This window comes from Arachis hypogaea, chromosome 3, assembly GCF_003086295.3.
Source record: "Arachis hypogaea cultivar Tifrunner chromosome 3, arahy.Tifrunner.gnm2.J5K5, whole genome shotgun sequence".
In the NCBI taxonomy this organism is placed as follows: Eukaryota; Viridiplantae; Streptophyta; class Magnoliopsida; order Fabales; family Fabaceae; genus Arachis; species Arachis hypogaea.
The window spans coordinates 33,218,842-33,232,756 of NC_092038.1; the positions used below are offsets into that span (position 1 = coordinate 33,218,842).

The following is a 13,915-nucleotide window of genomic DNA, read 5'->3' on the forward strand; positions in this document are numbered from 1 at the left end:
ATGAGTTTGTGTGTTTTTCTGTGATTTCAGGTATTTTCTGGCTGAAATTGAGGGTCCTGAGCAAAAATCTGATTCAGAGACTGAAATGGACTGCAGATGCTGTTGGATTCTGACCTCCCTGCACTCGAAGTGGATTTTCTGGAGCTACAGAAGCCCAATTGGCGCGCTCTCAACGGCGTTGGAAAGTAGACATCCTGGGCTTTCCAGAAATATATGATAGTCTATACTTTGCCCAAGATTTGATGGCCCAAACCGGCGTGGCAAATCAGCCTCAGAAATTCCAGCGTTTAACGCTGGAACTGGCATAAAACTTGGAGTTAAACGCCCAAACTGGCATAAAAGCTGGCGTTTAACTCCAGAAAAGGTCTCTACACGAAAATGCTTCATTGTTCAGCCCAAACACACACCAAGTGGACCCAGAAGTGGATTTTTACGTCATTTACTCATTTTTGTATACCCTAGGCTACTAGTTTACTATTAATAGGAGCTTTTAACATTGTATCAGTACCTGATGACACTTTACACGTTTTCTTTGTGTATTTTCCACGGCATGAGTCTCTAAACCCCATGGTTGGGGGTGAGGAGCTCTGCTGTGTCTTGATGGATTAATGCAATTACTACTGTTTCTCATTCAATCATGCTTGCTTCCATTCTAAGATAATACTTGTTCTTAACCCGGATGAATGTGATGATCCGTGACAATCATCATCATTCTCAACTATGAACGCGTGCCTGACAACCACCTCCGTTCTACCTTAGATTAAGTAGTTATCTCTTGGATTCTTTAATCGGAATCTTCGTGGTATAAGCTAGAACTGATGGCGGCATTCAAGAGAATCCGGAAGGTCTAAACCTTGTCTGTGGTATTCTGAGTAGGATTCAATGATTGAATGACTGTGACGAGCTTCAAACTCCTGAAGGCGGGGCGTTAGTGACAGACGCAAAAGAATCACTGGATTCTATTCCGGCCTGATCGAGAACCGACAGATGATTAGCCATGCTGTGACAGAGCATAGGAACATTTTCACTGAGAGGATGGGAGGTAGCCATTGACAACGGTGAAACCCTACATACAGCTTGCCATGGAAGGAGCCTTGCGTGTTTGATGAAGAAGACAGTAGGAAAGCAGAGATTCAGAAGATGGAGCATCTCCAAAACCTCAACCTCTTCTCCATTACTGCAAAACAAGTAATCATTTCATGTTCTTTTGTTTTTCACAATCAATTCTGATAATTTATGATATCCTGACTAAGATTTACAAGATAACCATAGCTTGCTTCAGGCCGACAATCTCCGTGGGATCGATCCTTGCTCACGCAAGGTATTACTTGGACGACCCAGTGCACTTGCTGGTTAGTTGTGCGGAGTTGCAAAAGTGTGATTGCAATTTCGTGCACCAGCCACCACATCAAAATAATTAATCTGCTATAAAATTCAAAATTCATGCAATTCTTCTCTTTTTCAATTAAGAACATTTTTTTATTTAAGAAAGGTGATGGATTCATAGGACATTCATAACTTTAAGGCATAGACACTAAGACACTAATGATCATAAGACAGAAACATAGATAAACATAAGCATGAAAATTCGAAAAATAGGAAAATAAAGAACAAGGAAGTTAAAGAACGGGTCCACCTTAGTGATGGCGGCTTGTTCTTCCTCTTGAAGATCTTATGGAGTGCTTGAGCTCCTCAATGTCTCTTCCTTGCCTTTGTTGCTCCTCTCTCATGATTCTTTGATCTTCTCTAATTTCCATGGAGGGGAATGGAATGTTCTTGGTGCTCCACCCTTAGTTGTCCCATGTTGGAACTCAATTCTCCTAGGGAGGTGTTGATTTGCTCCCAATAGTTTTGTGGAGGAAAGTGCATCCCTTGAGGCATCTCAGGGATTTCATGATGAGTGGGATCTATTGTTTGCTCCATCCTCTTCTTAGTGATGGGCTTGTCTTCATCAATGAGGATGTCTCCCTCTATGTCAATTCCGACTGAATAACAGAGGTGACAAATGAGATGAGGGAAGGCTAACCTTGCCAAGGTAGAGGACTTGTCCGCCACCTTATAAAGTTCTTGGGATATAACCTCATGAACTTCTACTTCCTCTCCAATCATGATGATATGAATCATGATAGCCCGGTCTATAGTACCTTCGGACCGGTTGCTAGTGGGAATGATTGAGCATTGGGTAAACTCCAACCATCTCCTAGTCAATGGCTTGAGGTCATGCCTTCTCAGTTGAACCAGCTTCCCTCTTGAATCTATCTTCCATTGAGCGCCCTCTTCACAAATGTCTATGAGGACTTGGTCCAACCTTTGATCAAAGTTGACCCTTCTAGTGTAGGGGTGTTCATCTCCTTGCATCATGGGCAAGTTAAATGCCAACCTTACATTTTCCGGACTAAAATCTAAGCATTTTCCCCGAACCATTGTAAGCCAATTCTTTGGGTCCGGGTTCACACTTTGATCATGGTTCTTGGTGATCCATGCATTGGCATAGAACTCTTGAACCATTAAGATTCCGACTTGTTGAATGGGGTTGGTAAGAACTTCCCAACTTCTTCTTCGGATCTCATGTCGGATCTCCGGATATTCACTCTTTTTGAGTTTGAAAGGGACCTCGGGGATCACCTTCTTCATGGCCACAACTTCATAGAAGTGGTCTTGATGCACCCTTGAGATGAATCTCTCCATCTCCCATGACTCGGAGGTGGAAGCTTTTGCTTTCCCCTTTCTAGAGGTTTCTCCGGCCTTAGATGCCATAAATGGTTATGGAAAAACAAAAAGCAATGCTTTTACCACACCAAACTTAGAAGGTTTGCTCGTCCTCGAGCAAAAAAAGAAAGAAGAGAGTAGAAGAAGAAGAAATAGAGGAGATGGAGGTTGCTTTGTGGTTCGGCCAAGGGGGAGAAGTAGTGTTTAGGTTGTGTGAAAATGAAGGAGTGAAGATGGGTTTATATAGGAGTGGAGAGGGGTTGTATGGTTCGGCCATTATGGGTGGGTTTGAGAGGGAAAGTGGTTTGAATTTGAATAGTGAGGTAGGTGGGGTTTTATGAAGGATGGATGTGAGTGGTGAAGAGAATAGTGGGATTTGATAGGTGAGGGGTTTTTTTGGGGAAGAGGTGTTGAGGTGATTGGTGAATGGGTGAAGAAGAGAGAGAGTGGTGGGGTAGGTGGGGATCCTGTGGGGTCCACAGATCCTGAGGTGTTAAGGAAAATTCATCCCTACACCAAGTGGCGAGCAAAAATGCTCCTTCTGCCAATTCTGGCGTTAAATGCCGGGCTGGTGCCCATTTCTGGCATTTAACGCCAGCTTCTTGCCCCTTCCTGGCGTTTAACGCCAGTCTGGTGCCCCTTTCTGGCGTTAAACGCCCAGAATGGTGCCAGACTGGGCGTTAAATGCCCATTTGCTGCCCTTACTGGCGTTTAAACGCCAGCATGTTTTTCTCCAGGGTGTGCTATTTTTCTTTCTATTTTTCATTCTGTTTTTGCTTTTTCAATTGATTTTGTGACTTCCCATGATCATCAACCTATAAAAGACATAAAATAGCAAAAGAAAAATAGATAAATATAACATTGGGTTGCCTCCCAACAAGCGCTTCTTTAATGTCACTAGCTTGACAGTGGGCCCTTATGGAGCCTCACAGATACTCAGAGCAATGTTGGAACCTCCCAACACCAAACTTAGAGTTTGAATGTGGGGGTTCAACACCAAACTTAGAAGTTGGTTGTGGCCTCCCAACACCAAACTTAGAGTTTAATTGTGGGGGCTCTGTTTGACTCTGTTTTGAGAGAAACTCTTCATGCTTCCTCTCCATGGTTACAGAGGGATATCCTTGAGCCTTAAACACAAGGGATTCTTCATTCACTTGAATGATCAATTCTCCTCTGTCAACATCAATCACAGCCTTTGCTGTGGCTAGGAAGGGTCTGCCAAGGATGATGGATTCATCCATGCACTTCCCAGTCTCTAGGACTATGAAATCAACAGGGATGTAATGGTCTTCAACCTTTACCAGAACATCCTCTACAAGTCCATAAGCTTATTTTCTTGAATTGTCTGCCATCTCTAGTGAGATTCTTGCAGCTTGCACCTCAAAGATCCCTAGCTTCTCCATTATAGAGAGAGGCATGAGGTTTATGCTTGACCCTAGGTCACACAGAGCCTTCTTGAAGGTCATGGTGCCTACTGTACAAGGTATTGAGAACTTCTCAGGGTCCTGTCTTTTTTGAGATAATTTCTACCTAGTCAAGTTATCCAATTATTTGGTGAGCAAAGGGGGTTCATCCTCCCAAGTCTCATTACCAAATAACTTGTCATTTAGCTTCATGATTGCTCCAAGGTATTTAGCAACTTGCTCTTCAGTGACATCTTCATCCTCTTCAGAGAAAAAATACTCATCAGAGCTCATGAATGGCAGAAGTAAATCCAATGGAATATCTATGGTCTCAGTGTGAGCCTCAGATTCCCATGGTTCCTTATTAGGGAACTCATTGGAGCCCAGTGGACGTCCATTGAGGTCTTCCTCAGTGGCGCTCACTGCCTCTTTCTCCTATCCAAATTCGGCCATGTTGATGGCCTTGCACTCTCCTTTTGGATTCTCTTCTGTATTGCTTGGAAGAGTACTAGGAGGGAGTTCATTAACTTTCTTACTCAGCTGACCCACTTGTGCCTCCAAGTTTCTAATGGAGGACCTTGTTTCAGTCATAAAACATTGAGTGGTTTTGATTAGATCAGAGACCATGGTTGCTAAGTCAGAGTGGCTCTGCTTAGAATTCTCTGTCTGTTGCTGAGAAGATGATGGAAAAGGCTTGCCATTGCTAAACCTGTTTCTTCCACCATTATTGTTGTTGAAACCTTGTTGAGGTCTCTGTTGATCCTTCCATGAGAGATTTGGGTGATTTCTCCATGAAGGATTATAGGTGTTTCCATAGGATTCTCCCATGTAATTCACCTCTTCCATTGATGGGTTCTCAGGATCATAAGCTTCTTCTTCAGATGAAGCGTCCTTAGTACTGCCTGGTGCAGCTTGCATTCCAAACAGACTTTGAGAAATCATATTGACTTGCTGAGTCAATATTTTGTTCTGAGCCAGTATGGCATTCAGAGTATCAATCTCAATAACTCCTTTCTTCTGATTCGTCCCATTGTTCACAGGATTCCGTTCAGAAGTGTACATGAATTGGTTATTTGCAACCATTTCAATGAGTTCTTGAGCTTCTGCAGGCATCTTCTTCAGATGAAGAGATCCTCTAGCAGAGCTGTCCAATGACATCTTGGACAGTTCAGATAGACCATCATAGAAGATACCTATGATGCTCCATTCAGAAAGCATGTCAGAAGGACACTTTCTGATCAATTGTTTGCATCTTTCCCAAGCTTCATAGAGAGATTCACCTTCCTTCTGTCTGAAGGTTTGGACTTCCACTCTAAGCTTACTCAATTTTGAGGTGGAAAGAACTTTGCCAAGAAGGCATTGACTAGCTTTTCCCAAGAGTTCAGGCTTTCTTTAGGTTGTGAGTCCAATCATATCCTAGCTCAGTCTCTTACAGCAAAAGGGAATAGCATAAGTCTGTAGACCTCAGGGTCAACCCCATTGGTCTTGACAGTGTCACAGATTTGCAAGAATTCAGCTAAAAACTGATGAGGATCTTCTAATGGAAGTCCATGGAACTTGCAATTCTGTTGCATTAGAGAAACTAATTGAGGTTTAAGCTCAAAGTTGTTTGCTCCAATGGCAGGGATAGAGATGCTTCTCCCATAGAAGTCGGGAGTAGGTGCAGTAAAGTCACCCAGCACCTTCCTTGCATTGTTGGCATTGATGTTGTTTTCGGATGCCATGTCTTCTTCTTTGAAGAATTCTGTTAGGTCCTCTACAGAGAGTTGTGCTTTAGCTTCTCTTAGCTTTCGCTTCAAGGTCCTTTCAGGTTCAGGGTCAGCCTCAACAAGAATGCTTTTGTCTTTGCTCCTGCTTATATGAAAGAGAAGAGAACAAGAAAATATGGAATTCTCTATGTCACAGTATAGAGATTCCTTGAGGTGTCAAAGGAAAAGAAAAATAGAAGGAAGAGGTAGAAGAATTCAAACTTAGAAAGATAGAGTTCGAATTGTGCATTGAGGAGGAGTGTTAGTCCATAAATAGAAGGATGTGAGAAGAGGGGAAGAAATTTTCAAAAATTAAAGTGAATTAATTAAAAGAAATTTTGAAAAAAATAGTAATTGATTTTCAAAAACTAAGATTGAGAAAGAAATAAAGTGATTTTGAAAAAGATTTTGAAATTGGAAATCAAAGAGATATGATTGAAAACTATTTTGAAAAAGATGTGATTAAAAAGATATGATTGAAAAGTTATGGTTTTAAAGAGATATGATTGAAAAGATATGATTGAAAAACAATTTAAAAAAAGATTTGATTTTGAAAATTAATGACTTGGCTAACAAGAAAAGATATGATTCAAATATTAAACCTTTCTCAACTGAAAAGGCAACACACTTGAAATGTTGAATCAAATCATTAATTGTTAGCAAGTATTTTTGAAAATGGAAAGAAATTGATTTTGAAAATATATGATTGAAAAGATATGATTTGAAAAAGATTTGATTTTGAAAAATTATGGAAACTTGAAAAAAATTTGCATTAAAAATAAAATCTTCCCTCTTGTGCCATCCTGGCGTTAAATGCCCAGAATGGTATCCATTATGGCATTTAACACCCAAAATGCTACCCTTTTGGGCGTTAAACGCCCAGCCAGGCACCCTAGCTGGCATTTAAATGCCGGTTTTCCTTTCTCACTGGGCATTTTGAACGCCCATCTTTTTCTGTGTAATTCCTCTGCTGTATGTTCTGAATCTTCAATTCTCTGTATTATTGACTTGAAAAGACAAAAATTAAAATTTTTTTTTGGATTTTTAATAATGAGGAATAATCAAAATGAAACTAAGATCAACTAAACAATGCATGCAAGACACCAAACTTAAAATGAGACACTAGACTCAACAAGAAACATAAAATATTTTTGGTTTTTTATGATTTTGTAAATTTTTTTTTTATTTTTCGAAAATTATATGGAGAAGAAAATAAAGAGATTCAAAATTTTTAATAAGAATTCCAGGAATCATACAATGTTAGTCTAAAGCTTCAGTCTAAAGAAATTAGACATGGCTAGCCAAGCTTCAGCAGGACATTGCATTCAAGAGCTAAATTGATGAGAATCAATCAGCTTTGGTGATGATAAGAACATCACCTTGAAACTCTAGAATTCATTCTTAAAAATTTTGAAAAATACCTAATCTAAGCAACAAGATGAACCGTCAGTTGTCCAAACTCAAACAATCCCCGGCAACGGCGCCAAAAACTTGGTGCACGAAATTGTGATCATCAATGGCGTCATCAACATGGTACGCACAATTGCAATCTCAACTCTTTATCACAACTTCGCACAACTAACCAGCAAGTGCACTGGGTCGTCCAAGTAATAAACCTTACGTGAGTAAGGGTCGATCCCACGGAGATTGTTGGTATGAAGCAAGCTATGGTCATCTTGTAGATCTCAGTTAGGCTGATTCAAATGATTATGGAGTTTTCGAAAGTAATAATAAATAAAACATAAAACAAAGATAGAAATACTTATGTAAATCATTGGTGGAAATTCAGATAAGTGTATGGAGATGCTTTGTCCATGTTGAATCGCTGCAACATACTGCTTTCTTACTTTCAATCCTTCATACTCCTTTCCATGGCAAGCTGTATGTAGGGCATCACCGTTGTCAATGGCTACTTCCCATCTTCTCAGTGAAAAAGGTCCAAATGCTCTTGTCATAGCACAGCTAATCATCTGTTGGTTTTCGATCATGTCGGAATAGAATCCATTGATTCTTTTGTGTTTGTCATCACGCCCAACAATCGTGAGTTTGAAGCTCGTCACAGTCATTCAATCCCTGAATCCTACTCGGAATACAACAGACAAGGTTTAGACTTTCCGGATTCTAAAGAATGGCCGCCAATAATTCTAGCTTATACCACGAAGATTCTGATCAAGGAATCCAAGAGATATGCGCTCGTTCTAAGGTAGAACGGAAGTGGTTATCAATCACGCGTTCATAAGGATGGATGATGATGAGTGTCACGGATCATCACATCCATCAGGTTGAAGTGCAACGGACATCCTGGAACAAGAATATAGTAGTAGTTGCATTAAAACTTGAGGTACAGCAGAGCTCCACACTCTTAATCTATGGTGTGTAGAAACTCCACCGTTGAAAATACATAAGTGATGAAGGTCCAGGCATGGCCGAATGGCCAACCCCCCTGAATGATCAAAAGACCGAATGGTCAAGAGACTATACTGTCAAAGACACCTAGTACAATAGTAGAAAGTTCTATTTATACTAAAACGAGTTACTGGGGTTTACAGAAATAAGTAATTGATGCAGAAATCCACTTCCGGGGCCACTTGGTGTGTGCTTGGGCTGAGCTTGAGCTTTACACGTGCAGAGGCTTCTCTTGGAGTTAAACACCAAGTTGTAATGTGTTTTTGGCGTTTAATTCTGGTTTATGACGTGTTTCTGGCGTTTGACTCCAGAATGCAGCATGGAACTGGCGTTGAACACCAGTTTACGTCATCTAATCTCGATTAAAGTATAAACTATTATATATTGCTGGAAAGCTCTGGATGTCTACTTTCCAACGCCGTTGAGAGCGTGCCATTTGAAGTTCTATAGCTCCAGAAAATCCATTTCGAGTGCAGGGAGGTCAAAATCCAACAGCATCAGCAGTCCTTTGTCAGCCTCCTTATCAGAGTTTTGTTCAGGTCCCTCAATTTCAGCCAGAAAATACCTGAAATCATAGAAAAACACACAAACTCATAGTAAAGTCCAGAAATATAAATTTTACATAAAAACTAATGAAAACATCCCTAAAAATAGCTAGATCCTACTAAAAACTACCTAAAAACAATGCCAAAAAGCATATAAATTATCCGCTCATCACAACACCAAACTTAAATTGTTGCTTGTTTCCAAGCAACTGAAAATCAAATAGGATCAAAAGAAGTGAATATGCTATAAATCCCAAAATATCAATGAATATTAGTTCTAATTAGATGAGCGGGACTTGTAGCTTTTTGCTTCTGAACAGTTTTGGCATCTCACTTTATCCTTTGAAGTTCAGAATGATTGGCTTCTATAGGAACTCAGAGTTTAGATAGTGATCCTATCCTTAGTTGCTCCCAATAGTTGTGTGGAGGAAAATTTATCCCTTGAGGCATCTCAGAGATTTCTTGATGAGGTCCATGAGTGGGCTCTCTTAATGTGCAGTCAAATGCTCTATTACTGAGCTATAGACCCTTGAGATGAATCTCTCCATCTCCCATGACTCAGAGGTGGAAGCAATTGCCTTTCCTTTCCTCTTTCTTGAGGTTTCTCTGGCCTTAGGTGCCATAAATGGTTATGGAAAAACAAAAAGCTATGCTTTTACTACACCAAACTTAGAATGTTGCTCGCCCTCGAGCAAAAGAAGAAAGAATAGAAGAAGAAGATATAGAGGAGAGGGAGAGATGTTTGTGTTTCGGCCATTTAGGGTGGGTTTGGGTGGGAAGGATGGATGGATGTGAGTGGCGAAGAGGTGATGGGGAAGAGAGATTGAGGTGATTGGTGAAGGAGAGAGAAGGTGAGTTGAGGTAGGTGGAGATCCTGTGGGGTCCACAGATCCTGAGGTGTCAAAGATTTACATTCCTGCACCAATGAGGCGTGTAAAACGCCCTCTGCATGCAATCCTGGCGTTTAACGCTAGATTGATGCTTGTTTCTGGCATTAAACGCCAGTTCTATGCTTGTTTTGGGTGTTCAACGCCAGTCTGCAGCATGTTTCTGGCGTTGAACGCCAGCTTTCCTCAGTGTGCAATCCTGGCATTTGAACGCCAGATTGCTGCATGTTTCTGGCATTCAACGCCAGATCCATGCTCTGTTCTGGCGTTGAACGCCAGCCAGATGCTCCTTATTGGCGTTTAAATGCCAGTAAGCTCTTCCTCCAGGGTGTGCTGTTTCTTCTGCTGTTTTTGATTCTATTTTTAATTTTAGTATTTGTTTTATGACTCCACATGATCATGAACCTAATAAAACATAAAAGAATAATAAAAATAAAATTAGATAAATAAAAATTGGGTTGCCTCCCAATAAGCACTTCTTTAATGTTACTAGCTTGACAGTGGGCTCTCATGGAGCCTCACAGGTGATCAGGTCAATATTGTAGACTCCCAACACTAAACTTAGAGTTTGAATGTGGGAGTTTAACACCAAACTTAGAGTTTGGTTGTGGCCTCCCAACACCAAACTTAGAGTTTGATTATGGGGGCTTTGTTTAACTCTGTATTGAGAGAGGCTTTGCATGCTTCCTTTCCATGGTTGCAGAAGAAGATCCTTGAGCTTTAAACACAAGGTAGTCCCCATTTAATTGAAGGACTAGCTCTCCTCTGTCAACATCAATCACAGCTCCTGCTGTGGCTAGGAATGGTCTTCCAAGGATGATGTATTCATCCTCCTCCTTCCTAGTGTCTAAGATTATGAAATCAGCAGGGATGTAGAGGCATTTAACCTTCACTAACACGTCCTCTACTAATCCATAAGCTTGTCTTTGTGATCTGTCTGCCATCTCTAATGAGAATATGGCAGGCTGTACCTCAATGATCCCCAGCTTCTCTATTACAGAGAGTGGCATAAGATTTATGCCTGACCTTAGGTCACACAAAGCCTTCTCAAAGGTTATGGTGCCCATGGTACATGGTATTAAGAATTTACCATGATCTTGTCTCTTTTGAGGTAGAGTTTGCTGAACCCAAGTATCTAGTTCACTAATGAGCAAGGGAGGTTCACCTTCCCAAGTCTCATTACCAAACAACTTGGCATTCAGCTTCATGATGGCTCCTAGATATTGAGCAACTTGCTCTCCAGTTACATCTTCATCCTCTTCAGAGGAAGAATAGTCTTCAGAGCTCATGAATAGAAGAAGGAGGTTTAAAGGAATCTCTACGGTCTCTATATGAGCCTCAGATTCCTTTAGGTCCTCAATAGGGAACTCCTTCTTATCTGGGAGACATCTCATGAGGTCTTCCTCATTGGGATTCACGTCCTCCCCTTCCTCTCTAGGTTCGGCCATGTTGATTATGTTAATAGCCTTGCACTCTCTTTTTGGATTCTCTTCAGTATTGCTTGGGAGAGTACTAGGAGGAGTTTCAATGATTTTCTTACTCAGCTGGCCCACTTGTGCCTCCAAATTTCTGATGGAGGACCTTGTTTCACTCATGAAACTTAAAGTGGCCTTAGACAGATCAGAGACTATGTTTGCTAAGTTAGAGGTGCTCTGTTCATAATTCTCTTTCTGTTGTTGAGAAGATGATGGAAAAGGTTTGTTATTGCTGAGCCTATTTCTTCCACCATTATTAAAGCCTTATTGAGGCTTTTGTTGATCCTTCCATGAAAAATTTGGATGATTTCTCCATGATGAATTATAGGTGTTTCCATAAGGTTCACCCATGTAATTTACCTCTGCCATTGCAGGGTTTTCAGGATCATAAGCTTCTTCTTCAGAAGATGTCTCTTTAGTACTGTTGGATGCATTTTGCCATCCATTCAGACTTTGAGAAATCATGTTGACTTACTGAGACAACATTTTGTTCTGAGCCAATATGGCATTTAGAGCATCAATCTCAAGAACTCCCTTCCTCTGAGGTGTCCCATTATTCACAGAATTCCTCTCAGAAGTGTACATGAATTGATTATTTGCAACCATGTTAAGAAGTTCTTAAGCTTCTGCTGGCGTTTTCTTTAGGTGAATGGATCCACCTGCAGAATGGTCCATTGACATCTTAGAGAATTCAGATAGACCATAATAGAATATATCCAGAATGGTCCACTCTGAAAGCATGTCAGAAGGACACCTTTTGGTCATCTGCTTGTATCTTTTCCAAGCTTCATAGAGGGATTCACCATCTTTTTGTTTGAAGGTCTAAACATCCGCTCTAAGCTTGCTCAGTTTTTGAGGAGGAAAGAACTTAGCCAAGAAGGCCGTGACCAGCTTATCCCAAGAGTCCAGGCTATTTTTAGGTTGTGAGTCCAACCATGTTCTAGCTCTGTCTCTTACAGCAAAAGGGAAAAGCATGAGCCTGTAGACTTCAGGATCCACTCCATTAGTCTTAACAGTCTCACAGATATGCAAGAACTCAGTTAAAAACTGATAGGGATCTTTTGATGGAAGTCCATGAAACTTGCAGTTCTATTGCATTAGAGCAACTAGTTGAGGTTTCAGCTCAAAATTGTTTGCTCCAATGGCAGGGATTGAGATGCTTCTTCCGTCAAACTTGGAAGTAGGTGTAGTATAATCACCAAGCATCCTCCTTGCATTATTATTTTCGGCTGCTATCTCCTCTTCCTTTTCGAAAATTTCTGTAAGGTTGTCTCTGAATTGTTGTAATTTAGCTTCTCTTAGTTTTCTCTTCAGAGTCCTTTCAGGTTCAGGATCTGCTTCAACAAGAATATTCTTATCCTTGCTCCTGCTCATATGAAAAAGAAGGGAACAAAAAATAATAATAGGGATCCTCTTTACCACAGCAGAGAGATTCCTTTATGTTAGTAGAAGAAGAAAGGGATAAAAGAAGGAAAAGAGTTAAGAATCCAAACACAAGGGGGAAGATAGGTTCAAATTCTTGAGATGAAGAGAAGTGTTAGTAAATAAATAAATAAATAGAAAAAGAAGAGAGAGAGGAGTTTTCGAAAATTAATTTTGAAAAATAAGTTAGTGATTTTCGAGAATTAAAGGAAGAAATAAAATTAAAATTAAAATTTGAAACAATTAGTTAATTAAGAGAATTTTGAAAAAGAGGGAGGAATTTTCAAAAATTAGAAAGAGAAAAGTAGTTAGGTGGTTTTGGAAAAGATAAGAAACAAACAAAAAGTCAATGAGTTAGTTGAAAAAGATTTGAAATTCAATTTTGAAAAGATAAGAAGGTAGAAAAGATATTTTGAAATTAAAATTTTTTTGAAAAAGATATTATTTGAAAAGATATAGTTGAAAAAGATTTGAATCTTAAAATTTAAAATTAATTACTTGACTAACTAGAAACTAAGAGATATGATTCTAGAATTTAAAGATTGAACCTTTCTTAACAAGAAAGTAACAAACTTCAAATTTTTTGAATCAATCACATTAATTGTTAGTAAAGTTTTCGAAATTTTGAAATAAAGATAAGAAAAAGATTTTGAAAATAAATTTTAAAAATTTTTGAAAATGATAAAAAAATGAAAAAGATTTGATTTTTGAAAAAGATTTTGAAAAGATAGTGTTCCGAGGGTTACCTGAAAACTGTAGGTCGATCTCGGACGAGATCTTCTGTACTGGTCGGAGCTGTTGTGTCCGACTTGTTGGACTGGCTGAACTGCTGATCCTTCGTCACTGGAGGGTGGGGGGTACCTGCAAGAGACTTCGATGCTTAAGTTAACATGGGTATTAAACAGGTTTTATGTAGAATCAGAGTATGAGTTATACCTGGGTGCTCCAGTGTATTTATAATGGTGAGATGTGGCCTCCTGTAGATAAGATAAGTTAGTTATCTTATCTTATCTTTATCTTATCTTTGAGTGAGGCCATCTTTAAGGGAACCGCCTTTATCTCTATGGGCTTGGGCTGCCCTTGGATTTTGGGACGTGTCCCTCATATTTGGGCCCTTTGCTTGGGCTTTCCTGTGACTTGTCCGAGCTCTTTGAGAAGAGGTCGGGTTGTCCTGACCTGAAGAGGTTGGTCGCTTTGTCTGTAGAACATCCCGGATCGGACAGCTCGATCCAGGGTATGAACTGTGCCCCTGTTTGAGCTCGGTCTTCTTTTTTCGAGGCCGAGTCTTTTGACTTCGGTCCTTTCTTCAGTGAAGTCGAA

The 13,915-nt window shown here is 40.1% G+C and overlaps 1 non-coding gene across 1 annotated transcript; it reads left to right on the forward strand.

Moving 5' to 3' along the window:
• Positions 1 to 11,908: 11,908 nt before the first annotated feature.
• LOC112792962 (small nucleolar RNA R71) lies at positions 11,909 to 12,016 on the forward strand. The gene has a single exon (XR_003197678.1). It is a non-coding gene; the product is annotated as a small nucleolar RNA R71 (small nucleolar RNA).
• The last annotated feature ends 1,899 nt before the right edge of the window (positions 12,017 to 13,915 follow it).